Genomic DNA, 27,210 nt, shown 5'->3' on the forward strand with positions numbered 1-27,210 from the left:
CGGGCACGGATACACCCGCATTGATGCACAAGCTGCCGAAGTGGGTCTGTCCCAGGAAAGCTTATTACCTGGTATGTAAAACGGTTCCTGAGTCTTCAAGGTGCCACAGGACTGCTTGCTTGTTTGGCCACATCTGTTGTGTGGCGCACGCACTCATCACACAAGGTACACACAGGCACTGATGGGTGCCACAAAAGTCAGGGAGGCTATGGTTAGGCTGCAGAGCAATTTTGGGGTACCTAGGGGTCTGGAAAGAGCTACCCCGCCTCTATGCAATGCACCCTATTTTCATCTACTTTTCAAAATAACGGCGTGTTATTTCGGCATCCCTCTACCTCTTAGCCACATCTACACTAGCCCCTTCCTTTGAGAAGGGGCAGGGTAATGAGCGAGTTAGGAAGATGCGAATGAAGTGGTGCCATGAATGTGCAGTGCCTCATTAGCATAATGGCAGCCACGTGCAGTTTGAAAGCATCACTTTTGAATCACGCACAGCCTGTGTAAACGGGATTTTCAAAATAACCCCCCTGGGATGTGTAGATGTAGTCCTTGTTGCAGGAGGAGTTAGGGATGCCTCAAAATAGCCATGAAGATAGCCATGGAAATGAAATTGATCTGAAGACGTGGGACTGTCCCATGAAAGCTCATCACCAAATAAATCATTTTGTCAGTCTTTAAAGTGCTACATTTCTGCTGCTTTGTTTTGTCAAAATAGCCAGTATTTCGACATTTGACACTGTAGAGATAGTACCAAGTGCCGAAATAGCCTATTTCAAAATGAACTTGAAATGAGAGATGCAATTTGAGTAGTGCAAATTGCTGTCTTATTTTGAGTTAAGGGCACAGCATAAATGTAGTGACACAGTAGTCTCACAGGGGTAGTGGCCCTGTTAGTCTGCAACGTCACAAAAACAGAGCGGTCTTGTGGCTCCTTAGAGACCAGCAATTTTATTTATTAGCTTTCTTGGCAAAGACCCACTTCCTCAGATTAGCGTCAGAGTAGATGAGCACCGCTTGTATAGTGTCCACATATCCATGCACACAAGCATACTGTTACATATGCAGAATGTACATGAGCAGTGTAGACATACACATATTTACAAGAGAGACTTGTGTACTGCAAGGCTGGCAGTTAAATGCTCAGTGCCACAGCGTCTTCTCAAATGCAACTGCACAGCAACCATCAGCTTTGAAGGCAGCTAACCATGAAGGACAGAAAAACATTTACTGACTGTTTATCGTGCGGGTGATAAAAAGCACGCCGCCCTGTAGCACCTTAACGACTAACAAATTTATTTATTAGATAATGAGCTTTCCTGGGTAAGACCTACTTCTGCAGAATTTCAGATATTTACTAGTTTGCCCAGGGCTCCCTGCTGTATGCCTGAGTCAGTCACATGAGATTTGAGGAAGTCTTCAGAAATTTCCTTTTGTCTCTGAACAGGCAGCCTGATCAATTGTGCGCTCTCTGCTAGGTTTTACACTCTGACAGAGTTGTAATCCAGCTGAAGGTGGATTTGATTAGTAGTAGTGGCACATTGCATGTTGGTATGCGTGGGACAGAGAATCTGCTTCATTAGGAATCATTCCCTCCAGAGAAACCTAGACGTCTTAATGATAGTATGGTATTCCAGGGGTGTGTATTAAGCAGAAGCTAAGCTGTTCCCTTTTAAATTAGGTGAAAAGTATGATTCGGTAAAGCCCCTGTAATTGTCAATCACACTATATTGAGAGTGTGTGTGGGGGGAGGTTGGTTTGTTTGTTTCTCAGTGCAGGAGAGTGGTTCCTTGCTAGCAATTGGAGTGAAACCATAAATAACCTTATCAACATGGACCAATCAGAGCCCATCTTGAGTATGGGGAAGCACCTCTTCCTGCCCCGCTCCTCCATCCCACCTTACCTGCCCAGCTTTTTCAACACAGAATCTTTTTAAAGACAAAGCTCTGTTTTGAAACGTGCATTCTTCATGACTGGGACTGCCTCAATCAGTCCAGGGCCAACTGTAACCTTTAACCTCAGCATATATACATGGATACACATCTCCTAGAACTGGAAGGGACCTCCGGAGGTCATTGAGTCCAGCCCCCTGCCCTCTTGGCAGGACCAAGCACTATCCCTGATATCTATATGTAACTTTTGCCTTCAGGGTAGTTAAACTACTCAGCTTAACTGATACCATGTAACCACAATTGTGTGGCTGGGTGTATGTGTATGTGTGTTTGCTTGTATATAAGCCGTCTGAGTGCTATGGAGGAAAGGCAGACATAAGAGTGCCTCTTGCTCTCCATTTGCTTCTAGAACATAACCTCTTTATCTGAACTGATGCACACTAAACACTATCTACCTCTTCATGCTTCATCAGCAGATTCTGAACCTCAAGGTGTTAAAAGAATTGCACATTGGGTGGTGGAACCCAGGTGTCTTGGTGCACATGGTGAATGCCACAACTCAGATTTGCACTGACTCCAGAAAAGTGAATTCAATAGCTACATTTCATGCATATCCCATGCCACAAGTGGACAAATTGTTGGAGAGACCAGAGGGCCACAAAATCTGTCTTGGCCGTGCATTTGAACAGCAGTTACTGGCAGACCTGCCCCCATTGGAGGGATCTTGAGAGAAAATGAGCATTGCAACTCCTTTCTGCCTGTACCATTACAAGATCATGTCCTTTGGCCTTCATAGGCCACAACCACCTTCCAACATCCAATGGATGCATTCCTGGACAAACATGCTTTTGACGTGAGGCTAAAGTAGGTCAAAAATTTTTTTGGACAGGAGACTACAGGCAGGCTAAAATTTTGATCGGGAAGAGTATCCAATCATTTATATCAGCAGGAAACTACAAACTCTCTAGTCTGGCACTCTCTAGTTTAACAGCATCTGTGGTCCAGCATGATGGATGTCCACTTATCCTGGGTTTGGCCAAGTTTCCCATGGTTCCATGAGGTTTGTTTACAGCTGCCAGTCCTGGCTTTTGATGTTTGGTGCTGTTATTTAGCTCTAATCTACCTCTAAATGTCTTCTGTTAGACAATACTGACCTCATGTTTTGGCAAGTTCTCTGGTTTAGCACTGGTCAGGTCCCAAGAGGGCTGGAGTAGAGAGGTTTAAACTGTTTCTTTGGGAGAAGTATAGAAGAAGCCATGGCGGTGAAGTGAGACATAGAAGCGTTGCAGTATTACCTACAGGGAACACCTTTCTTGTGATAACTGACCACCTACCCACCACTGGCTAACATCTATAAAAGACTCCAACCCCTGGATTATGAGACGGTATTTGGCCTTACAAATCTATGCCTTCCATGTGGCCCCAGGCTGGGGAACGAACAGCAGAGTGCAGCTGCAAGACTTGGACGCAGGCATGCCAACACCAAACTCAAGGAGAGGGGTGTGTGTTTGAGTCAATAAAGCCCACACTGGAGAGATGGGAGGATGGAACAGCTCAGACCCTGAGATGTCCCACCCTGTTCTTGTTGCAGAGGGGCTTAAAAGGGATTCTCTTGCGAACAGCAGAGATGGTGCATGGAGAGAGGTGGTCCCACCTGCGCTGCTGCAGAGAGATTATCCTAGGAGGGTATTCCCAGGAGGAAGACTGCTGCCTGAAACTAGGGCTCCCCAGCCTGCCATGTTGCAAGGTGCAACAGCAAACCACAACATGCCTCAAGGAAGGACTGAAGGTCGAAAGAGATGCAGGGAAGGCGGCAACAGGTAGCAAATGTCTTCTGTAAGGCATGTAAGTAGGGCTCTTGGGTCTGGCCCTGATGGAGGGGGAGGATCTGGTTATCCCTTCCCTTACCACTAGTTACTGATACCATCACAGACCCTTAACACTAGGAGGGGACCTGCCCCTGCTCAAACCACGTCCCTGGGAGGCGTAAATTTAGTGCTCTTTCTCAACTCTGCATGGGATAGAGAAATCACACATCTATCTACCTACGTATATTACGTGTGTTCAAGCTGGCCCTTAATGAAAAAATAACTAAGTAATTAGGTAAATGGATTATCCTTTGCTTTTGAGTTGTTTTACTCTTCCTGCTGTCTTGTCCCACACATGTCCTAACGATCAGCTCCTGTTTCTTACCCTCTCTTCATAACTCAGTCTCAGATCACTTCCTCTCTGCACTCCTGGCAGCAGTGAGCCTGGGTGATGTTATTTAGAAGCATATCTGTAATTTGTCTCTTCCACAACAATGTCCAGAACAAAAGTCAATAGTGGTGAGAGTGCAACATTACAGCCATGCTGGAGTGGAGACCACTGACCTGTCAGAGCATGCCAGCTCTGTGGAGCTGCAACGTCAGCCTAATTTCAAAATCTCCTCACCCGATGCACGCACCTCAGCCTGTCCTGCTGCTTTTCTTGACCAAGCCATGAGTGCATCTCTCTCGCTGCTGGGGCAGAAAGAAAAGCTTCCAAACAATAGATCATGCATAGAATTTTACATTGGCCTGTGGCTCCTGGAAAACCCTTTGCTCTTGCTATATTTCTCATGTAGCTTTACTGGCTGTGCGGTGTAGTATTTGCTCAATTCTGCTCAAATGAGTGATTCTGAAGCAGTCAGCCAGGCCCTCGGACATGGCGGGGGGAGAAAGGGGGCAATTGCCCCAGGCTCAGCATTTCCAAGGGGACTGGAGCTCTGGCTGCTGTCACTGCTAGTTCAGCAGCAGCAGCCCTGCAAAATGCCATAGTAGTGCTGCTGTGCTGCTCTTTGGGATTCTCAAGGAAAGAAGCAGCACAAAGTACTCTCTGCCCTTGGCCCCACCCCTTCCACCTTTGGCCCCTCCCCTTCCGGTGGTGCAGAGCAGGGTCCCCCTCCTGTCTTTCCCCAGGGCCAGCAGTGACTGTCTGCCCCACAGTGATCAAAACAAAGCCTATGGAAGTGACTGTAGTAATTACAGCCACTACAGTATTAATGGCTGTTACAGTTTGTATTACAATGCTACTTAGAGACTCTAGCAATGAATTGAGGGACAGAACAAGAGACTGACCCCACTTGGAGACTCAGATTATAAGACCGGAAGGGAACGCTGTGATCACCTAGCGTGACTTCCTGTGTGTTACAGGCCGGAGAGCATCCTCCGACTAATTCCTGTTTGAGCCTAAGGCAGATATTTAAAAAAAAAAAATTCCATCAATTTTTAAAAATTGCCACTGATGGAAAAATCTACCTCCACCCTTGGTTGTTCCACTGGTTAACTACCTTCACTGGTAAAAAGGGATGTTGTTCTTCCCGTCTGAATTTGTTTAGCTTCAGCGTCAGCCATTTTATTGTGTTATACCTTTGTGTGCTAGAATGAAGAGCCTGATATTAAATACTTCTCACTAGGCCCTGTACATTGTGGCAAGGGGGTAGGTGTGAGGGTTGTAAGCACACCCCCAGTTGCCCCTTTCCCACTCTGCCCTCAAACAGCCTGGCTGGGGATTACAAGGGCAGGGACTGTCTGGGCCCGTTGTGTGGGGGTGTGGTCCACATTAACAAAGAAAGCACACCTCCCAGAAAATCCTGAATAGATACCTGTCTTCTATGTTTGTCCTTGGCTCCAAGCTCTGCAGAGTTCACAATCTATACAAATGAGACAAAGAAACTGTTGGAAGGAAGGGCTTGTTATCTTCCTAATTTTATATCTGGGAAACTAAGGCCAAGAGACTAAATGTAGTGCCTTGCATGTTGAATAGTAACAAAGAGGAAGCCGTGCTAGTCTATACACTATCAAAACAAAAAGCAGTCAAGTAGCACTTTAAAGACTAGCAAAATGGTTTTGCTAGTCTTTAAAGTGCTACTTGACTGCTTTTTGTTTTGATAAGGCCAAGAGAGTTTAGCCAATTCACCCAAAAGTGACACAGAGCTGGGTGGGAACCCTGCTTTGCTGATGGGTTCCATTCTTGTGCCAGACCTCCCTTCATCAGCAATTGTTAAGAGAATATCTTGTTATCAGCTGTGCAAGTTTGCCATTTATTTGCAGACTGACTATAGGGCTCTGGTGTCGCCTCATTGTTTCACAGCTGCTCCGACACCAACCTGGTGAACATAGCATGAAAGGCTAGCTAGGCAGACAATCATTCCAAGAATTTCCTGTTCAACAGAAATGGAATTGCCTCAAACAATAGAGTACAGCTATGCTGCACACTTACTGACCCCCAACTGTATTGTTATATGCCATTATGCAAATACCTGCTGCTTGATTGGTGGAGAGACTGATTTATGTAAAAGTTGCACACTGAATCACCCTGCAGAATGGAAATCAGTATGCTCTGATTGGCTGAGAGCCATAATACCCAATGAGAGGGCATGGACATGCAGAGCCCTATAAGGTTATAGTTACAGAGATGTAGCTGTGTTAGTTTGTATCTTCAGGAGACAAAAAAAGCAGTCCTGTAGCACTTTATTAAAGACGAACAAAATAGTTTATTAGATGATGAGCTGTTATGGAGCAGACCCACTTCAGTTCTGAAGAAGAGGGTCTGTATGCCCAATGGAAGTTCATCACCCAATAAACTATTTGTCAGTCTTTAAAATGCTACAGGACTGGTTTTTTGTTCTATAAGGTTATGTCATTCTTTGTGTAGAACAGTGGTTCCCAACCTTTTCACTACTGCGGACCCCCAGTTGCCCCCCAAACCATTCCCAGACCCCCATCAAAGCCAATTCTAGCTGCTACGTACACTTTATTAAATGAAAAAGGAAACCACAACAGAGGTTTTCAGGCAGCAGTTAATAACAATATTGGAAGATATTTAATTTAAAAATAATCATGGATGATAACTTGGCAATTTATTTTCTATGATCATTTTTATTTAGCTTTTTTTTTTTTCATGGATTCCTGGCAACACCCTCACAGGCACCCCAGGGGTCTGCAGACCCCAGCTTGGGAACCACTGATGTAGACTATGCACATACCACTTCTCCTTGCAATGAGAAAGGTAGACTTCAGTAACTCCCCACCTCTAGCTATTGACTAAATGAGTGGGATAATCTTTTTCAGTGGCAGCAGGAAGAGAGAAGTGATGAAAAGAGTGTTAACAAAATCAATATAATGCAAAAGGGAGGAGGGCCTGGAGAAGTAGCAGGATGCGTGGAACAGAGGAGGGGACTGGCTTGGAGGAGGGAGAGTCCATAACAGCAGAGGGATGATAACCTGGCAATGCTCTTTAATTGTTTGGTTATTGCTGTATTTTGGGCTGATGGGCACCCCTGCCATTGCCTTCTGTATTTTCTTAACAGATGATATTGCTATTGTCTCCTAAACGGGGAGCACTTTGTAGTAATCACCTTGGACCAATCATTTCAATGTAATGGCCAAATAAACTAAACAGAATGCAGGTGAGATTTACAGCACAGTCAGGCTTATGTTTGTTCCTTTCCTCAACCTTTTAATTTACTACCTATCAGCAGTTGCACAAACACATCACATTACACTGCAGAAAAACACCGTGGACACATTAAGATTTCATGCAGTTGCTTGTGCTCAATTAATATATTCTTAAATTTTAGATTCATGAACTCTGAATCAAGTTCGGTAGCATTTTGAGATTTTGATTACGCACTAGAAAGACATCTGGGCTGGTTCAATTGGTTTAATTCATGGTAAGTCATTCCATGCAGCTAGGGTGTTTTTCACCATGTGAGGATCAGGTATCTCCAAAATGGGCCCAAATCAAAACACACCAGTAGAGGCCTCTGGTATATGTAAACAAGTCCAACATCATCAGATCTCCAGGTAAGAAGTGGACACATAGACAACAGCCAGGCACCACTAAATCCATGGCACTTTTGCAGATGGTTTCGGTGGGGCAGAGGCAGGTTCATGCCTATGGTCCACTTGCAGTGCCCTGGGAACCACAAGACTTTGTACTTGCCAAGAATTGAGCTGACGGTGCCATAGTTCTACCTCAACTTTTGTAGACTTTGCTACTACCTAGGGCATGTCTTCATTTTGGGCTACACTGATGGGCAGCAATCAGTCCAGCAACGGTTGACTCATCATGTCTATACTAGAGGCCCTAAATCAACCACCAAGGGCTCTCCTGTCAATTCTGGTACTTCAGCAAAACGAGAAGTGTAAGCCAAGTAAATGGGTGAGTGTCAGCTGTCACCTTACCGTACTTGTTGACTTATTCACATAGCTGAAGTTCTATCAAAACAAAAGAGCAGTCATGTAGCGCTTTAAAGACTATCAAAATAATTTATTAGATGATGAGCTTTTGTGGGACAGACCCACTTCTTCAGACCATAACCATACCAGAACAGACTCAGTATATAAAGCACACGTCCAAAAATTGTTATCAAGGTCCCATGAAAGCTCATCACCTAATTAATTATTTTGTTAGTCTTTAAAGTGATACATGACCGCTTTTTTGTTTCGATAGAATACAGACTAACACGGCTCTCTCTCTGTTACTTTAGCTGAAGTTGTGTAACTTAGGTCAATGGGCTGTGGAAGTATGTAGAAGGCATCAGATCCTAACACCTTGTGTTCTTCTCTAGCTGCAAGGACATCAAGAGATGTAAGAGAGAGAACTCACAGAAGTCTGAAATCTTGGGTATAGCTTGGTCTGCATTGATTTTAAAATATTTCTGTTTAAATGCCTTTATTAATTTATTTTAACTCCACAAGTATTTTACGTTCATCATCTGGGTCCTTAAACAGATTTTGTTTATGCTGCTAAAAAAACGTCAGTCCGATTTGAGCATAATTGTAGAGTAGAGTCCAGCAAATTACACCAATGCATATCATTTCACTTTACTCTCTGCTGCCATTTCTGAAGAGCAGTGTTACCCCCCTGATGTGAACTGAATAAATGTCTAGAAGCAAAATAGTGATCACTAAAATCCAAACAGAATATTTTATGATGGCTGGGGACAAATCACCCTCTTCCTGTGAAGAGCCTGGTGTGTTTTCTATTGATTACAATGACACCTACTGGTCAAGGTGCAGCTAATCATCTCATTGTGAACAAAATCAAAGGCTACGTCCAGACTAGAGGGATTTGTTGGCAGAAGTTTTTGTCAGAAGATATCTTTCAACAAAACTTCTGTCGACAGATTGCGACCAGACTGCAGGGCAGATCGAAACAGCGATCCGCTCTATTGACGGAGAGCAGCTGCGCTGTCCAGTTGCTCTATCAGCAAAACAGCCAACCAGAAGCACAGCGAACAGAGCTGCTTGGTCTCCCAGAAGCCCCTTCTGTCAACAGAAGGCCCCCCCCCCGAATGTCCAGTCTGGCTTTTTGCCGAGAGATTTCTGTTGACAGAGGTGTTCTTCCTTGTGGCGAGCAGGGTACAGCTGTCTTCAAAAGTGCTGGGTTCTGCCAACTTGCTGTTGACAGAGCACCCTTGGGAATCTGGATGCTCTGCAGGTTTTATTGACAAGCTTGTCATTGAGCATACATCTTTGCTTTAAAAAAGCCCCCTGTGATACAGTTTTATTTTGTGGCTCTATAAAGGGAGGGAAATGAAGACTCCAAAGGGGTTCTGTGTTTGCAAACCTGCAAACACCATCGTGCCATGGCTTTAACGCCAAGAAAACCAAGAGCTCTCTCATAATAACTGACCTTGGAAGCATGAGGTGAAATCCTGGCCTCACTGAAGTCAATGAGATTTTTCCGTGGCGTCATTTTTTCACTCTGGATTTTAAAGTCAGCATAAGCAAAGCTTGATCATTCATACGAGGCCATAACAAAAGGGCTTTGTGTTGTCTCCTAGGTGGACTTTCACTGCATCAGAGCATGCACTCAATTGTCAGAGGGCTGAAGCAAACAGAACTGTGCCAGTTTACTCCAGCTGAAGACCTCAAGTATAGTTCTTACCTTTCCAAAGAAGGGAGAGAAAAGGCCTCTAAAAATAGGTCTTTCGATCTTTTTTTTTTTTTACAATTTTCCTTCGATTATTCATGATGGCAGCTTTCAACATGCCAGTTTCCACCAGTCTCTATGCCTGATCCTAACCTGGAATAAATTGGAATAGTCCCATTTGCTTCAATGGAGCCATTCCAGTCTACACTGGTTGAGGATTGGGCTCTCCCCAGGACCGTAGCAAAGTGGAGCACACACCTTTCAGGCTTTGGATGTTATTTGCAAACAAGGAAATTGTTTTATTAAATGAAGAAGTGCAGTAGTTGGGAATTGGAAAATAGCACCGTTACCAGGTATTTCAAGTGACAAGCACTCAGTAGACCTCTCTTTGGAATCTACCTATTTTTCTCAAGCGCCATTGAGATTTGTCACTGATATGCTGCATGTTGCACAGTTACAGCTGAGGAAGGAAATCCAGTGCTAGAGAATGAAGGATATTTTCATGACAACTGTCCTCAGTTCACTCAATGTTATACAGTGTCGCTGCCTGAAAGCACATCTAAAATACCCTTCAAGCTTACTGCTGGAGGCTACACTGAAACCTTTTGAAGAACAAAGGATTCCCCTGCCCCTGGATATCTTTCAAGTGCCATTTGGTTTGCCTCTTTTAAAAACTGTATTTTTAGGATCAGATTTAGGGCCAAATCCTGACATTTGAGATGTATAAAACAGGCCACATGATTTTTTTTCTTTTTTGGTGAGGATTCAAGCAGCATTTCCCCCATTTCATCTCAAAAATATTTATTTTGGTGAAGATGTTGGTAGACTGGTCATTTTTCTCACTGCTGCAAGTGACAAATGCATCAGAAAGACTCGCTATGTGTGGGTTTCGGAGGGTTGACACCCAGCTCCAAAGTCCATGGAACTCAGCAGAGAAAAATCATTTAAATGAAATCTGGAGCAGAACTGTGGGTGAGAGATGCTCTGTTGTAGTAGATTTTCCCTAGCTGTATAATGGGGATATATACCTATCTCACAGGTTTGTTGTGAAGTCTAATGAGCTATTGTGAGTTGCTAGAACAATACAAAATAGTTATAAGGCACTCAGTGGCAGAGAACTCAGGAATTCCTGCTGCCTAGTCCTGCACTCAGTCGAGTGAACCGGGTTGCCTCATGGGGACAAATATCTACTGACATTTTCATGAATGTCAGAAAATGCACCATGACTGACTTCATCAAAAATGCTCCATTTTCAGGGGAGATTTGTGAATTAACACTCAGACCACTCCATCAGCTCCTTTTTCTCCCATCAACGCCCATTTCTCTATAAAGAGTTTGCTTGGTTGTACCTGGGATCCTTTCTTAGGCAGAACTCGGGGTGAGTTTTGATTATTTCTCAGTGAGTTCGATGAAAGGTAAGTAGGATTTCACCCTTAAGGGATCTGGACATCTTTCAAAGCACAATATTTCTTTCTTGTCTATTGCGCTTCTTCACAGCTGGATTATTTTACCACAGGGAAAACTTTACTTTAAAAATAGCGTTTATGTGTACTGGTACAAAGCAACTTTATGGGCAAAACAGGATGTTGTGTTTTACAGGATAAATAAAGGTGCTGTAAAAATTCTTGCCCAGAAAATGTATTGTAAGAACTTTATTTTTATGTTACGTGTCCTTTTTTAATAGTCTGCACTGTATTTTATTGAAGGCTGAGTCATAGACTGCTCTTACTGCATTGGAGGGAAGGAAATGGAGCTTGGCCAAAAGTGTGGGCCTCTCAAATGAAACCAGCAAGTGGTGACTTTGCTCAGGTTCTGAAAATATATAGGAATGTGTCCCATCACAGGGTAGGATTGAAGGTCAGAGATAAATTCCACTTGCTGTGTTCTGTTCTTGTCACCTGAAACTCACCTCTGCAGTCAGTGGAGCTCATGCTGACAACGCCATTGCTGGAAGGAAAGGTCACCGACATTTCAGATCAGCCCTGGAGAAACAAAGGCCCTGATCTGGCATCGTGATCCACACTCTGGCATGGAGCCCCCTACTTACTAACTGGAGCCCCACTTCATCCGTGGGTTTCACATTGTGACACCAGGGCCACTGTAATCCCTGGAGAGAATAGCACAAACAGCCTGTTCCTGTTGACTTCAGCAGAAGGGTCACAGGTCTGAAGTTTAAAAAAAAAATGGGGTGGGGGGTTGCGGTGAAAGAGTCTGGCTTTGTATGGAATGTTAGTGGCTACTCTGCAGTGGAATTGATGATAATCCCTCTGCAGAAGTCCTTAAGACTGTGAGGAGGATTGTAAATATATTAGCGATGGAGAGCTGAATGACCTGGCCCCTGCTCTCACTCATGGCAGGCTCTGATATTTGGGAGACTCCACCACAAGATATTCATGCAAGTCCCCAGCAGTGTCCTAGAAATGTGTGTTTCTGGCCAGGACTGTGAAGCAATCAGAGACAAAGCCAGAGGTTTCCTTCCCTGGTTTTATCACCACCAGTCCCATGAATTCTGGGCCAGACTTTGGGAATTTAGCCAAGGCACTGCAGAGGTGGCCAATGAAGCAGAGGAGTCTGATGCCCTGTGCAGAGCCCAGCGTAGGTGATAGGAATGGCTGATGCTCAGCTATGCTTGGCAACCAGAAGGTAGTTCAGCCAGCCTGGCAAGCTGCTACAGTCAATGTGCCCCACAGCTTTGTGGCTGCTGAGGAATAGCTGGCATACAGGCCTGCCCAGGCCTCACCCCCTTATACCTCCAGAAGGCCCAGCTGTGCCTAGAACATTTCTTACAACTGGGGATTCTGATGGTGAAAGTGCAGAGACTCCATGCCCTGGGGTATTCCAGGCTTTGTGCTCACTGTGCTACAAATTGGACTCTTGCTGCTTTGGCTTCAGGAGCAGCCCATCTCCTGGGATGCACCAGCTGTCTCTTGTAGTTCAGAGATTTTGAGCCACAAAGCCAAGGCTGCAGGGAACTAGGTGAGCTGGTGACCAATGGAGGGACACTCCCAATTCTCCAGCAGTCACTTGTGGAGCTGCCAGAGATGGCTGTGCCAAGAAGGGGAAGCTTATTAATTTATTTTTAAATTAATTGTGGAAAAATCACTAAAAAACAGCTCCTTCCTTTGGCTGATGGTTATTTGGCAATGGTATGTGGTCAGCCCAGGAGCATGGGCTGGGATAAGAACCATCATGCCTGCTGCTTGCTAACTCAAATAATGGCTCTAGGAGCATCTAATCACTCAGTGCTAGAAGGTCACAGGGGTTATTCCCTTCCTTCCAATGCCGGATGTCCCTTCTCTATGTCTCATTTCAAGCTTGGGAGCAGACCAGGCCTTTCCCGCCCCAGGTATTTGTAATGAGGCCCTACAGTCCCTTTTCTTCCTGTCTGATCGAACACATAGGAAGAAAAAAAATAACTGGGGTGTGTGTGTTTTTAATTTTACTAGTGACACTAGACTCATAGAATGCTAGGACTGGAAGGGACCTTGCGAGGTCATTGAGTCCAGCCCCCAGCCCTCACGGCAGGACCAAGTACTATCTAGACCATCCTTGATAGACATTTATCTAACCTGTTCTTAAATATCTCCAGATATGGAGATTCCACAACCCCCCTAGGCAATTTATTCCAGTGTTTGACCACCCTGATAGTTAGGAACATTTTCTGAATGTCCAACCTAAACCTCTGTTGCTGCAGTTCCAGCCCATTGCCCCTTGTTCTATCCTGAGGCCACGAAGAACAAGTTTTCTCCCTCCTCCGTATAACACCCTTTTAGATACCTGAAAAAACGCATTCATGTCCCCCCTTAATCTTCTTTTTTCCACACTAAACAAGCCCAATTCTTTCAGCCTTTCTCCATAGGTCATGTTCTCTGGACCTTTGATCATTCTTGTTGCTCTTTTCTTGACCCTTTCCAATTTCTCCACATCTTTCTTGAAATGCAGTGCCCAGAACTGGACACAATACTCCACCTGCAGCCTAACCAGCGCAGAGTAGCGTGGAAGAATGACTTCTTGTGTCTTGTTCACAACACACCTGTTAATGCACCCCAGAATCATGTTCACTTTTTTTGCAACAGTATCACACTGCTGACTCGTATTTAATTTGCAGTCCACTATAACCCATAGATCCCTTTCTGCCATACTCTTTCCTAGACAGTTGCTTCTCATTCTATATGTGTGAAACTGATTGTTCCTTCCTAAGTGGAGCACTTTGCATTTGTCTTTATTAAACGTTGTCCTGTTTACCTCAGACCATTTCTCCAATTTGTCCAGATCATTTTGAATTTTGACCCTATCCTCCAAAGCAGTTGCAACCCCCTTCTAGCTTGGTATCATCTGCAAACTTATTAAGCGTAATTTCTATGCCAATATATAAACCATTGATGAAGATATTGAACAGAACCAGTCCCAATACAGACCCCTGCAGAACCCCACTTGTTCTATCTTTCCAGCAGTATTGAGAACCATTAATAACTACTCTCTGAGTAGTTACCCATCCAGTTTTGCACCCACCTTATAGTAGCCCCATCTAAGTTGTATTTGCCTAGTTTATTGATAAGAATATCATGTGAGACCGCATCAAATGCCTTACTAAAGTCTAGGTATACCACATCCACCGCTTCTCCCTTATCCACAAGGCTTGTTATCCCATCAAAGAAAGCTACTAGGTGATTTTCAAGAAATCCCAGTCCTCCACAAAATGATGTTGGAATGGCTGTTATACATACACAAACTAAAAGTTTTCATAATATGTAGAACACCTAATTCATTTCATCCACGGAATGAATTTGTTCATCGCATGCATCTGTTGTCCTGATCATTTTGTCCTGGTCAGCCCAAGATGTTTGTTGACTTCAGCGGGAGCCTGGGGTGTGGCAGGAACGGAGGGTCAGATGCCATCAGGTAAACTGCAGAAGCTGCATGATGCATAGAACTTGTGTCCCTTTTGGACCAGAATAATCACAGACTTATAAGGTGCATCTTAAACACCCGATCTGGCACCTGTTTATGTAGGTGACAATTGCATTCATTTTAATAAAATCTTTAACTGCTACACTCCTTCGAATGGTGACAGACGCTGACGTTTCCTCCTCCTAAGAGTCACAGTGTTATTGTCCACCAACTCAGAAGCCTCCAGGTGGGCCTTGGGTAGCAAACACAGGCCCAGATGCTCTAAGCACTTACATGCGTGCTTAACTTCAGGCTCTTTGCTAGTTCCAGTGACTTCAGTAGGAATACTCACTTGTGTACAGATAGGTGTGTGCACAGGCAAAGCCAGGTTTTGAGCTGTTATAAAGCCATGAGGAAATGTAATATGTCATTGGTGAGGCCATCATCATCATCAACAAGCATGGGCTGAGCACCCATAGGTATCAGATGCCTCCCTCACTATTTCCGTCCGTCTTTCCCTGTCCAGTGCAGAGTGGCTTAGTTTCTGTAGATTAGCTCCGCACCAATCTACTATATCATCTACCCTGTCTCTGTGGGGTCTGCCTCTCCTATTCGAACCATCCATTATGCCGAATACCAGGGTCTTGATTTTTTTTTTGTTCATTGTTCATTCTGCAAACATGCCCAAATAGCTGTAACTTCCATAGAATAACCTTCTGCAGTAGGTTCTGTTTTGGCTGTATCATCCTATATAATTCCTCACTGGTGACCTTCTGTATCCATCCTATTCTCAGGATCTTTCTATAACAACTCCTTTCAAATGCCAATATTATTTTCTTCAAATCTTTCGTTATCACCCATGTCTCACATCCGTACAATGTGCTGCTGAATACGCACGTTTTCAAGATGCTCCGCTTCATTCCTGAGCTAATTGCTTTGCTTTGCTTTTTGGTGAGGCCACCTTCAATTGTATTAGTTGGCTTGAAAAGGCCCTAGACGCACAAACCTAAAGGTGTCCAGAAGGCAGTTATCCCATCCTCTGTCTAACAACTCTGCCACTGTGCAGAGGTGTGTGTCGAACTGTGGTCAAAAACCCCAGGCTGACAATGAGCTCTGTACAGACAGACCCTCATGGTCCTTGTATAAAAAGCTGTCAGTTTGTCAGGATCCTTCTTTCCTTTCTTCTTCTTCTGATGCTATAATAAATATCTTAGGAGAAAAAAAGAAAGCTCTCCAGGGAACTGCTTGAAGTAAAGCTTCATTATAATTTCAATTTTTATAACTGGCTGGAGAAAATGGAGTAGTGAGACTACAGATCTACTGTAAAGCTCTTGTGTGTCCTCATCTATGGCTGTTGTGTCCCACTACAAGCAGTTCTGTTGACCTGCCATCGTGTTACAGTGCCAGAGGCCTGGAAGGGCACAAACAGTGCTGTGGAAGATTTCAAAAATAACTCACTTTCGCCTTTACAAAAAAGCAGTTACGTACAGTAATAGGATGCCTTGATCGAAGGGTATTGATTATAGAAGAAACCACAAAGGAAGGCAAAGGGAACAATTAGCACGATTACATTTTGTTGCAGTTCGTTTTGTTTGCTACTTTGGTGGTGTGTTTTAAGGGGCCCTCAGACATGAAACTGAGACTAACTATTAGCATTAGGGCTGCTGGCCATGCTCCCATTGCAGCCAATGGCAAAACTGGAATTGATATCAATGGAGCAGGACTGGATCCATAATGTCGGAATGGTGTCAGGGGAACAAACCAGCCTTATAGTGAAGTCAGCTGATTCTCCTCCAGGTGGTGTTGTGGGTGACAACATCCAACATTCAAGGGGCTGCCTTTGGCATAGGGGCATTGATCCTTTAGCAGAATTGTCCCTTCATTTCTGCAGGGTGATCTGCTTAATAGCCCCAAATGGCCCCATCTCATTAATAATCAAAATATTTTTAAAAAGAATGTGTGTGTGTGTGCGCGTGTGCGTGCAGTGTTGTGTGTGCGCGCGTGCGCGCGTGCAGTGTTGTATACAAAATAGAAGAGCTATAACCACCTATTTGAATGTTTGGAATATAAACTCCCCAATAAGGTTTGTGTTTGCTCAGTAAGTGTGTACTTAAAAAAAAAGTTAACGGAAGTGGGTTTTTTCTTCCAAATGTTGGCATCAAAGGCTGGTCCAGCAGCTAAAGTTTTTGCCTTGGCCTCTAAAAACTCAGAATCAGTTCCCTGCTTCTCCACAGATGTCCTTGGGCAAGTCACTTTGTCTGTGCAGTAATTCTCTCTCTGCAGGTGGACAGACAGAACTGAACTGCCGTACCTCGTGTAAGGATAACTATGTTAAAAACTGTGAGGTGCTGAGACTATAGCAAGGTAGGTCACACAAGTACGCTAGATAGATTAGTACTTAGCTGCAACAAGTCATGAATCTGGAACCCTATTAAAGATACAATGTTGATATGGGTGTCCAAAGGGGCTGATGGAGCAGTTCCTTGTAAACCAGACAAAACTCTCTTGTCCACACAGGGACTGCTGGATCTGGTTCATGTCACAAAGTAGACAAGTTTTGCCAGTTGTGTTGAATAATTCCCTGTAGACACACACGTTTTGGCATGACTGACTTTTTTCAGTTTAGCTTAAATCTGTTCCCAACTGACCTAAGAGAAACTGGGAAAAAAGGCTGTTTTTATACTGGAATAAAAGTATGCACTCAGGGGTGGTTATGCCCCTTGAAAGTCACACCTTTGCTTGTATGAAAAAAAGCTTTGCTGGTATGGATAAAACCTAATGATTAGAATACAGGAATAATCGCTTGTCCTCACTGGTGTAAGATCTTCTATCTGGGTATGTCAAGATTTATAAACATCAGTGAATTAAGCCTTACGACACATCTGTCAGATAAGGGATGGGCTTTCCATTTTTTTCCCCATCAGGTAATCTGAGGTATTGGACATGGCCAACCTAGGGGAAAAGGTGTATTTTTAACAGTGTAAGCTGGCAGCAATAATGTCTTGTGGGGAAAGCTAAAGTGGGATGTCAACCAGGTAATACTTGAAAGCAAGGCAAGGTACAGACTTGCCATTAGACATTTAGCACAGAAATACATTTTTTTTCCTGGTGAAGACAAGGACCTGGTGAGGCTAATTGATTTGTTGAAGGCTGTTCAGCCAGGGTGAGCACCTGCAAGCCTGTCCTGGTCTCCTTTGTCAGTCTCCAGCGGAAAGCCTGCTGCAGAGGGAGCTGCCTCTTCACGCAGACATTGGTGTGATTTGTGTCTGCAGGTTAAGAATCCCACATCATTGTTACAAGGCCGACAGCAGAGAGAGTGGGCTTTTGTGAAGGAGGCAGTGGAGATACAAATGATAAAGGACCTACAAAAGTTGGGTGATCCACTGGACTGGAGTGGCTATGTTTGCAGTGTACACCACGGGGGGAGTATGTAGGGTACGTGTCACTACGCACCACAGCAAAAGCAGGCTGTGTCTGCACTGTGATGAGTAGCTGCATGTGGCACTGAGAGGCTTGGGTAGGTGGAAGCAGTGGGAAGCTGCCCGAGTCTTTTCCCACTGCCTCCTGCCTGCCAGAGACTTACCCTGTTGCTGCAGCCATTTCCCTGAGAGAGGGGAAAGCTCCAGCAGTGGGAGGCAATGAGACATTGCAGAGATAAAGAGAGCAGTGGGGACAGAGGAGGTACTACTCAGGCATGTAGTGAGCCATGCAGGGTATGTACTGTATTCCAAGGGTTCTCAAATCACTGACCCTGCTGGTTATACCTGTGCTGGGAGGGTGTGCTCTGCATGGACTCTGTACGGTGCCACAGGGAATGTGCATGGCAGACCCCCGTGAGGCAGTAGTGAGCTTCCAGCATTGGAGACCCTGGGCTGTTGGAGGGAGTGTTTTCTGCTGAACTGTTGAACCCAGGAACAAAACACTTGAAGCTTTTCCCAAAGGTGGTAGGGGTAGCTTGGCCTCATTCAAACTCCATTCAGTACCTTCCGGCTGTTACGTTCCCCTTGCAGTTACAGTGAGATACAAAGGGCCAGGTGCTCCGTGAATTTATGCTGGAGTAAATCCAGAGTAACTCCATTAGATCAGGGAATTCTTTCTGGTTTACCTACCAGTGACTGGGAGTTGACGTTACCTCAGCATATTTTGACACTTCTTGCCATCAACTATTGTATTGTGTGGCTGTGCACTGTTGAGGCGCTGTTGTGTTCCACCCCAGAAATGTCTGCGTTTCAGTAGAGAGTGAAGTGACACGCAACAGTTACTCACAGTAGTGTAAGAAAAGCTTAGAAAGACTATTTGATACCTGCAAAGAGCACTGAGGTCTTCAGATTAAAAAAGAGGTACAGTCCAGCACCCTCAGGACGAGTGCTGGGTGAGAGAATTTACCAGACTACAGGAGGTCAATGTTGTCTAGCCCACTACCAACACTTTCACAGCTCAGTGGGCTCTTAGAAGACATTTAAGGGTAAATCAGAACTAAATAACAACACAGAACTCTGAGCCATGACTGGCAGCAAGTAAACAAACTTTATGAGACTGTGGGAAAGTTGGCCACACCCATAAGTGGTCATTCCGCAAACGGAAAGCATGCGGGATTACGGATGTTGCTGGATAAGAGCGTGTGGGCCTAGACAGGCTCAACCGGTAACAAGAATTCCTTACTGTTCAGTGGCTGAGAATTTGCCATCAAAATGGTTTTGACAGAAAATACATTTTCTGCAAAACCCTAATTTCCTACAGGAAAATTTTGATTTTTGCCTAAATTTGGTTTTGGATTGAGGAAATCCTAATGACATATTTTGTGTTGGTTCCACCCAAATCTACACTCTTCTATTTTCTGGACCAGACTGAAACATTTTGGAACAGGGGGCTTTATTCTCTGCCCCTCAGAGTGGCCACAGTGTCTCCTGAGAGTTGTACTTCAAGCGCTTCATTCCCCGCTCTTTTAGATGGACTGGCTCAGCTGCCTGGCTGGAGTGTATCTCCCATGATGCCAGACCTGCCAATGGGGGAGGCAAAGGAGGCAGTTGCCCTGGGGCCCAGCAGTTCAAAGAGGCTGGAGCTACCAGCAGCTGCTACTGCAGCAACAGTGGCAGCCTGAGCCCTGGGGCCTTTAAATTGTTGCTGGAAGCTCTGAGGGCTGGCAGAGAGGCAAGTGCTGTGGTCCGGGTGGGGGCTGAGGTTTGGCTGCCCCCAGCCATGCCCCTTGTGCCTGAAGCCTCACCCCTTTTGGGTGTGTAGAGCAGTTTCCTCAGTTATGAATGAATGCCTTGAAAAGAGAGAGTGGGTTCTCCTTTGGCAAGCAGCCAGGTGAGCCAATGGGAAGAGAGAGGGGGATTTTTTAAATTGAAGCAGTCACCTGTGACAGAGTCTTTCTTGTGTGCGGCCGGAGGAAAGAGACACAGAGATGGTTAAGCCTGAGCAGGGCTTAAGGAATTCAGTATTTATCCAGGCTATCGGGAAATCTGGGCATACAGATATGTAAGGGTATGTCTATACTGACTGTGGGTTTGACACACCATGATCGATCCACTGGAGTTTGATTATGCCATGTCTGTGAAGACATGGGAAAATCAATCTCTCTGGGCTTGGCTGTCGACACTGGTATGCCATGCTGATGCATGGAGTAAGGAATGTTGGCGTGAGCCCGAAGAATCCTGATCTACACTAGGGAACAAAGTCAATCTTGATATGTCAATTCTAGCTATGCTAATAGCGTGGCTGGAACTGCTTATCTAGGATCAACTTTGATCTCTAGCATAGACCAGGACAAAGTAAAAGGGAATATTTATTCAGACACAATCAGCTTATTTTTTATTTTGGGTTTGGTATGGGACTGTTTAGGCTGGCTGATGTATCCCCCTGTCCACTGTAACTTTTAAACTGAATCTCAGAGAAATAATTCTCTGTGCTTTTATCTAGGTTTTTTTTGTAGTTATTCATTAACATCTAGCAACCAAGTATGATTTAGCACATAAATGTTTTGTTTTGCTAATGAATCACATTTTTTAAGGCAATGATTTGGTTCCTGTGGCCTCGAGAAGGGTCTGTATCTGCATGCCTAAGTCTGTGTCTACACTATGAGATAAAATTGATTTTAAGTCAGTTAGCCCAATTTTTCCCAGTGCCTGTCCTCACTGTAAATTCCATTAGCTCGATTTATGGACCACGAAAATCAACATGATATCAAAATCCTAAAATCATAGTAACCCAAAGGGTGTAGCGTTCTATCGAATTTAAGAATCCAAGTGAAGGGTAGTGAAGATGCAGCAAGTCTTTAAATCGAATTCGTTAGCCTCCACAGATGTCCCATATGTGCACCATAATGCACCACAGTTCTCCACTCTGGCCTCTTACATCTCCACTGCTCTCAGTTGCATAGGAATTAGGCAAAAGGACCATTACAATTTGGCACCTGCAAGCCCGTGGCTATCGGGTCATGAGAGGCTGAAAAATCTTTTTTTTTCTTTTCTATGAGTGGAGCTATGGGGTCTCTGCTTCTGTGCATACCCCAGCTAGCTACTTTTTTTTTCAGTGCTGCCTGGTGCCAGCCGCTGGCCCCGCCCTCCCCCCATACCCTGTGTCAGGCAGGCTGTCGGTGGGTGTCGTGCTTGCCTGGTAATATGGGAAACTTCATTGCAGCCGTTTACATGTTGTTCTGACCCCCATGCCCCCTCCGTTCCCTCCCCTGAGAGGCGCCACACACTCTGGAACATTCCCGTGCCCAGCAGCATCACATGGCCTGACCCCGAACCAATAAAAGGACATGCTGCACAAGGTGCCAGACACATTGCGCGTGGAGAGAGTCACAGTTTTCGGGAGCTGGCTGTAGCTGGGGCTCCTTTAGCTGCCCGGGGGACGTCTCCCTTGGAGGTCATGATTTTCAGGGGCTGGCTGTAGCCGGGGATCTTGTAGCTGCCCCAAGCCACACGTCTCAACGAAGGCAATGTATTAGCTATACAATTACCACAGTTGTTGAAGTAAGGCTTGCAGCGGGGAATATTTGTGTCCTAAGAGTCGTCTTTTCCATGTGCAAACCTGGCTGTAGTTTGGGGACTTTTAGCCTGATGAATCATACGAGTTTCAATGTAACAACCATGTCTACTTTGACATTAGGGTCTTCTTTTGCAAGTGGCCTAAATCCGGATTCAAGTCTGATTGAGAGACTCCGTGGGTGGTCACAATTTGCATGGCCGTCAACTGGGTACTGTCTTTTAGCTGCCCTGGCCCATTACTGATGATTCATTCGAGTTTCAGTGTAACAACCACGTCTACTTAAACATACATCACATGGCAGGGGAAAGAGGGGAATGAAATGTGGGAAGATGGCATCATATATCCACATCTTCTTGTGGGGTCACAATGCAATGGGGCTCAGAGACCTGTGGGATGGATTCCTGCAATCCACCGCAGCAGCACTCGCTTTAACCTACTTGTATGTGGCATCAGTAAGTCACTTTTTTGGGAAGCATGTGGGAAGGTGAAGATGCTCAAAATCGAATGAATAAAACCGAGCATTAAGAAATCAGTTTTAATAAGATATATTTTATCTCATAGTGTAGACTCAGCCTAAGACTGAATGGTCAGCTATCAGCTTGCAGCTTATTTGTTCCTCTTTGTTTTCCAGCTCTCTCCTAAGGGAGGGTTAAGAGCTTGGGTTACCCCCCAGGGAGACATCCTGTGTCTTCCTGGCTTTTAAAGAGGGGCTTTCTCACTTGGGTGGTGGGAGCTACCTCCCAGGGTCAGGGGATCTGTGACCGTGGGAAGCTTTGACGCAGAACCCTATAAAGGTAAGGGTATTTTAAGGTCTATTGCAGTCGCCCACCTTCTGCACTCAGAGTGTCAGAGTGGGGATCAGCCCCACCTCCAACTTTCCTCAGGGACCTGTGGCAGCTGTCAGCCCCACTGCATGATGCACACAGGCTCCCTATCAGGTGAACTGCCATGGAGCATTAGGGGACTGAACCTCTGCCTCAGCAGTTCTCAAACTTCATTGCACCATGACGACCTCCTTCTGCAAACAAAATTACTGTACAGTGCTAGGAAGGGGGACTGATGCCTGAACCTGCCTGAGCCTTACCTCCCTGGGCAGGAGGGAGCATGGGGCTAGAACCAATGCAACTCCCAATGGGTTCAGCCTTGGGTGCAGGATCTGTAAAGGAGTCCAGCAGCCCATGGCAGAAGCCCTTTGGCTTTGTTCTGGGTTTTGGGGCTCAGATTTGGCTTTGGCCCTGGGCCCCAAAAAAGCTAATGCCAGCCATTATAAAAGGGCCCATGGCACACTTTGGGGTCCTGGCCTACAGCTGAAGATCTGCTGCTGACTTACATCAAAGGCTGGGCAGGCCCCCAGGTGAACCAGAATAAGGGGAACAGGAATCCACTTTGCCCACACCCTGAATTAGCCTGAGGAATGCGGTGTGAATTCAGTAACTGAGCCTGTCATGCTGTTCGCTTAATTAAATGGTTAGTGTTTGATTGGCCTCTTTAACTGAGGAGTCTGTGGTGGCCAATAAAATTAGCCCAGGCAATGGTAATAGACCAAGGGGAAAGAAAAGATATTTCCTACCCAAAAGGCCCTTGTTGGCTAGGGTGATATCAGCTGAGGCTCATAATTCACAGGCTTTGACCGGCCCTTGTAAATTAAGAGGCTTTTCAAGCCAGGCAAGCAGTTAAGCTGTCAACGTGGGCATTAAAAATGGCTGTTGCGCTGACCCTTGTAAAATAGAAAGGCTGATTACAACGGGGAAACAGCTGTTCGGCTTCAGCTCCCAATAGCAGGGGTGAGGGCCACAGCTTGACCGGGCCTTTTTAGATAAAACAGACAAACCTGGGGACACGATCAACCCCCACTTCATCTTATTAATTAAATAAAAATATAGCAACAGGTGGTTGCTCCCCTGTCACCAGGGCAGAGATGGGAACAGGCACATGACTAGGAAACGGATAAACTGGTGTAAATAACAGAAGGTGCAGGCTGAGGGGAGAGGGAAGCTGGGAGAAAGGCAGTGCTGCCAGCAGGGCCGTCCTTACCCCTACGTAGAATACACAGCTGCGTAGGGCATCCCAAAATTTGGGGCACCTCTTAATGCCCACCCACCTGCCTCTCCCTATTCGTTCTATGTCTCTGCTTCCTTTGGAAAGGATTTGGTCAGCACAGAAGTGAAAAATCCTGCCAGACCTATTAGCAGAATCTGGCCTGCTGTAAGTGGGGGTGCAAAAGGGGCAGTTGTCCCCCCGTCCAGTGTTTCAAAGGTTCCTGGAGCTCCAGCTGAGCTCTGGTCACCTTTGGAGTGCTGTGGCAGTGCTGTTGTGCCACTGTGTATAACTGTGAGGGAGTGTGGGGGGTACCACCATGGTCTGGGTGGTTTGGAGGGCTGAATGCACTAGGCCAAGCCCCTTCTGGGGCACAGAGCTAGGCCCTCCTCCCACCTTGCCTTGGGACTGGAGGCAGCTGTTGGCCCCTCAGAGCAGAACAGTGAACCTGTGAAAGAGCCATTGAAATGGCAATGAAGCCATTTACCAGGTGTTTGCCAACCCCAGGTATATACTGTGGTAGTGGTGCTGACCTTAGTTTAACATTTGCTTTAAAATTGTTCATTAGTGTGTTGCTGAAGATTATGAAATCACATGGTTTACAGTCACGCTGGAAAGGCACAACAAGTGGGGTTCCGCAGGGACCTGTTTTGGGACCAGTTCTATTCAATATCTTCATCAACGGTTTAGGTATTGGCACAGAGAGTACGCTTACTACGTTTGCAGATGATACCAAGCTGAGAGGGGTTGCAACTGCTTTGAAGGATAGGTTCATAACTCAGAATGATCTGCAGGAACTGGAGAAATGGTCTGATGTAAACAGGATGAAGTTTAATAAGGACAAATGCAAAGTGCTCCACTTAGGAAGAAACAATCAGCTTCATACCTATAGAATGGGAAGTGACTGTTTAGGAAGGCGTACTGCAGAAAGGGGCGTAGGGGTCAAAGTGGACAACAAGCTAAATATGAGTCAACAGTGCGATGCTGTTGCAAAAAAAGCAAACATGATTCTGGGATGTATTATCAGGAGTGTTGTGAGCAAGACACGAGAAGTCATTCTTCCACTCTACTGACTGCTCATTAGGCCTCAATTGGAGTACTGTGTTCAGTTCTGAGCACCACATTTCAAGACAGATGTGGAGAAATTGGAAAAGGTCCAGAGAAGAGCAACAAGAGTGATTAAAGGTCTAGAGACCATGAGCTGTGAGGGAAAGCTGAAAGAACTGGGCTTGTTTAGTTTAGAAAAGAGAAGACTTAGAGGGGACATGATAGTGGTTTTCAATTACCTCAGAGAGGGTTACAAGGAGGAGAGAGAAAAATTGTTCTCCTTGGCCTCTGAGGATAAGAGAAGGAGCAATGGTCTTAAACTGCAGCAAGGGAGGTTTATATTAGACATGAGGAAAAACTTCCTCAGAGATCAGGGTGGTTAAATACTGGAGTAAGTTACTTAGGGAGGTTGTGGAATCTCCATCGCAGAAGATATTTAAGAGCAAGTTAGACAGACACCTATCAGGGATGATCTAGATGGTGTTTGGTCCTGCCACGAGGGCAGAGAACTGGACTCGATGGCCTCTTGAGGTCCCTTCCGATTCTAGCGTTCTATGAAATCTCTAAAAAATTGTTTCCCATCCACCATCTGACACTGAGCATCAGAGCACCAGTTAACCGTACTCCGTAGGGCTCCATAAATCCTAAGCTTGTCGCTGGCAGTCAGACTCCAGCTATTACTTTGTAATGAATAATTTATTATATGAATAATCTGTCTGTCTCTCTTGCTTCCTCTGTTCTGCTCACACATCTCCATTGTCCTCAGTTAGGGCCTGATCTTGCTCCCACTGAAGTCAGTGGCAAAATTCCCATTGACCTCAGTGATGCAGGATCACACTTTTCTTCTCTTTGGGTGAGATTTGCTCTGCGCAAAGGAAGGTGACCTCAGTGTAGGACTCAAATGGTCGACAGGACATCTGCTGGCTCTCTGCATAGAGGTGAATTTCAGCCTATGAGAAGTGATTCCCCAAAGAGAATCAAATCTTGGGGCCCTCTCTAACAAATTTTCACATTTACTCAGGAAGTTGAGTAGCTCATTTAAATTGATTGTTTTAGAAGAGAAAAATTACTCTCACCTGTAAGCATTGAAAGGATCATGCCATTCGTCTGTGTGCACATAGTTTACAGGCAGCTTTTTGTGATGGAGGAATATTTCCAATATTAAAAAGGGTTCATTAACTTTGGTTGGACAGCTTACCTGGCACTAATTGCATCTGTTGTTTGGAAAAACATAATTTTTAGAACCTGGTTCATGGTGGGACTAGTTGGTGCTTTGTTTTGAAATGTGGTTCTCTGTGAATATGCTATTGTAGGTTTTTATTTCCTATTACCATAGTGCAAAAGAACCTGGTCACCAGCAGGACCGCATTGTGCCAGGAGCTGTACAAATGCAGACCAAGACATTCCCTGCCCCAGGGAGCTTATGATCCATGTATAAGATAAATGACAACAGACAGATACAGTCAGACACATGGAGGAGTGCAAGGAAACGATGAGACAACTGGGCAACCTGGTAGGAACTGGTCTTGCACATCATCAGGCTGTTAAGGGTTCTATTGTAGGCATCTTGGCACAGGACAGTTGTAAGGGGGAAGCTGAAGGAGGATGAGTTAGTTTTATAGATATTTACAGGAAAGCAGCTCCCAAATGTGGGGGCAGCATGGGAGAAAGCACAGAGATGCTTATTGGAAAATTTAATAAGTGGGCAATCCAGGATGGGTTTCATGGGTCAATCAGCAGGAGCTGACAGTTTGTTAGAGAATGAGGGATGAGGGGTAGGTGGGGGACAAGCTGTGATGGATCTTGAAAAAGCAGACAAAGGGCTTATGTGTGATGTGAGAGAAAAAGAAGCTACTGGAGAGATGCCAGGAGAGCTCTAGCCTATTCCATTGCAGGAAGGGGTGAAATCTCTCTCTGGCATACGCACACGATGTAGCCCCTTTGCAGCAGCCTTCTGCATTGATGTAAGTGGCATTTGTCAAGGCCAAAGGAAAGAATATTACAGCAATCAAGGCATGAGCACCTGGTGAATGTTTTAGCTGTGTGACTCAAGAACCTTTTAATACCTAGTGGCAAGCGGATTACAGGCTGTGCTTTTTTTTGTGCTGGTATATGCCAATACAGAGTACCAGCGCCTCAGCAGCCCCAGCTGTGGATCTCTGGAGGCATGGTGGCGGGATCTTGCCAGCCCAATGTTTGGGAGCTGGCTGGGGCACAAAGCCCTGCTGGCAGCCCAAGCTGTAGGGACTGCAGATGGGGAGTGGGGGCACCCCAGCAGCCCCACAGTGGGGAGCCATCTGGGGCACCAATCCCCAATGGCAGCCCCAGCCATGGAGACCCTGGCTGGGGTGTGGGGGCGGTCCCCAGCAGCCCAGCAGTGGGGAGCTGGCGGGAGACAGAGCCCCACCATCAGTCCCAGCTGTGGCAACCCTGCCTGGTGGGTGGGGTC

General features: G+C 45.5%; 1 long non-coding RNA gene across 1 annotated transcript in view; it reads left to right on the forward strand.

The window, feature by feature from the left end:
• Positions 1 to 27,210, forward strand: part of LOC142021619 (uncharacterized) — a 288,908-nt gene that overhangs the window by 3,228 nt on the left and 258,470 nt on the right. The window lies entirely within an intron of this gene.

The sequence above is a fragment of the Carettochelys insculpta genome, chromosome 16 (assembly GCF_033958435.1).
Source record: "Carettochelys insculpta isolate YL-2023 chromosome 16, ASM3395843v1, whole genome shotgun sequence".
In the NCBI taxonomy this organism is placed as follows: domain Eukaryota; kingdom Metazoa; phylum Chordata; order Testudines; family Carettochelyidae; genus Carettochelys; species Carettochelys insculpta.